This window comes from Sceloporus undulatus, chromosome 6 (assembly GCF_019175285.1).
Source record: "Sceloporus undulatus isolate JIND9_A2432 ecotype Alabama chromosome 6, SceUnd_v1.1, whole genome shotgun sequence".
Classification (NCBI taxonomy): domain Eukaryota; kingdom Metazoa; phylum Chordata; class Lepidosauria; order Squamata; family Phrynosomatidae; genus Sceloporus; species Sceloporus undulatus.
This window is the reverse complement of record NC_056527.1, coordinates 15,883,794-15,886,152: the sequence shown is the minus strand read 5'-3', so window position 1 is coordinate 15,886,152 and position 2,359 is coordinate 15,883,794.

The following is a 2,359-nucleotide window of genomic DNA, read 5'->3' as shown; positions in this document are numbered from 1 at the left end:
TTCTGTTTTCTTATCTTTTCACGGTGCTTGTCTTAAACTTCCTGTCTTCTTTATTATTGGCATTTTGCTTCCTTTTCTATACTTCTGCATAGCAGATATGAACAACCACCATGTCCTAAGTTACCCTTAATTTGTTTTACACTTTCTGTAACTTTTCTGTAAAGTTCTCTGCCTTTACTGCCTATATGCCTATGTGTATACTGTACATATAGCATTTTTTCCTTTTTGTCTCCATTTAATCTCATTTATTAAGCGTTCACTCCTGATACCCTCCCCATTACAAAGTTCTGGCATCTTAAAACTGGCTTGATCCACACACCCCACCCTCCCTGTCACTGTTTTTGTCCATACTCCCTTTTTTGTTATTTTGAAAATGGTTTTTATAAGTTATCATCAGATTGTGCAGGACTATTTATTGATTTCTCCCACCAGCTTTAATGGCGTATTCATACAATGCTTTCTTCTACTTAACTCCATTATACTTCACTGTACGTTGTACAGCCTTCTACATTGTTACTGGTTCTGTTTGACAGTGTATTTTCAAATATCACTTAAGACCATAATCCGATTTAAACACTTCCCTAGGCATAAATGTCACTGAATACAAAGGGTATTATTTCTCAGCAAACACGCATAAGGTTGCATTGTTCATTTTGGAAACACTTGAGAGGGCTTTTTACCAAAAATATATCAATGTTTAATCATTGAACTTTAAAACTGATTAAAACTGATTATTTGTCTCCTTTCTCCTCACTTTTTAAAGCATTTATTTCTGCCCTTTGTGGAGAATGATATATAAGTGTGTGTGTGTGTGTGTGTGTGTGTGTAGTGTTAAATATATTTTCAGGAAAAAATGTATAATAACACTCTGAATATATTTTGAAACAGAATAATGCTCTGCCATGTACTGTAGCCAAATGTCAAAGAGTAGAGGACTCCTGTACTATTAACAGTTGTGCAAGAGTGAATTTCAGCAGAAGTACCTTCAATGCAATAATAATCATCATCATCATACCTGGTTTAATCTGTAACCTTTCTGCTGAAATTTGCTCACCTATACAAATGTTGTATAGTGTAGTGCACTAGCTTGAAAGCTGGTCTAGGACTCTGGAGACCAGGTTCAAATCCTGGTTTAGCCATGGAAACCTACTGGGTGACCTTGGGCAAGTCACACTCTCTCAGCCTCGGGGGATGGCAATGGCAAACCCCCTCTGAAGAAACTTGCCAAGAAAACCTCACGATAGCCTCACCTTTAGGATTGCCATATGTCAGAAACGACTTGAAGGCACACAACAACAACAATAAACAAATGATAAAATGTATAGCAACTCTTTTGCAGTGGGACTCCCCTGTCTGTAATTTGTTAGTCTTTGCCCTTCCATCCATATCTATTTTCTTTGTGTTGCATAGTTTCTTTTTCAACCTTTGACCAGTTAACAGCCCTGTAACCTTGGCTTAGACCCTGAATCCCTGTTAATCCATGGAAACCCACTGGGTGACCTTGGGCAAGTCACACTCTCTCAGCCTCAGAGGAAAACAAGAACAAAAAAACCCCTCTGCTAAGAAAACTCCATCTTTTGGTCACCATAAGTCAGAAATGACACAACAACAAATCAGGATGCTTTATCAGTGAGTTTCAAACACAAAGTGCCCTTCTCCTTCTCTTAACATGAGATTTCTTTGGATTTTGCTCTCATTTATTCGTTCATTCATCCTCTCCCCCTCCTCCCTTTCCCTCTCTCATGGTTCATATGATTTTCCCTTCTTCCTCATGGACTTACATTCAGACATCTTTTAGTCTCTGTAGTTCCTCCTCGGTTACAATAAAATAAAATAGCATAAAATGTAATGTCGTCTGTAGTTCAATTTGTAAGATACTCTTTTCTCACAGGAAAAAGACTATAGCAATTCAAAGCAGGGAGCTGCAGGTCTTTTCCAACCAACTGTCATCAACTGCCAAATTCTTCCTTCCCACCCACACATCCATCCCTGTCAGATCTTTTTATTGTTTCTAATGTTCCATTCCAGCTTTGCTCATCCACAGCCTGCGGCAAGATGGACATTTATCGTGTAAGAGGGAAGAGTTATTACTGTTACGTTGTGCCTCCAAGGCACTTTTGACTTATGGCAACCCCGAGGCAAACCTATCCTAGGGTTTTCTGGGCAGGTTTCTTCAGAGGGGGGTTGCCATTGCCATCCTCTGAGGCTGAGAGATTGTGACTTGCCCAAGGTCACCCAGTGGATTTCCATGGCTAGGCCAGGATTCGAACCCTGGTCTCCAGAGTCATCGTCCAACACTCAAGAGTCCCAGTTTCTTTCTATATATACCCTCCCGAATAGTATAATGAGTCCAAATTGA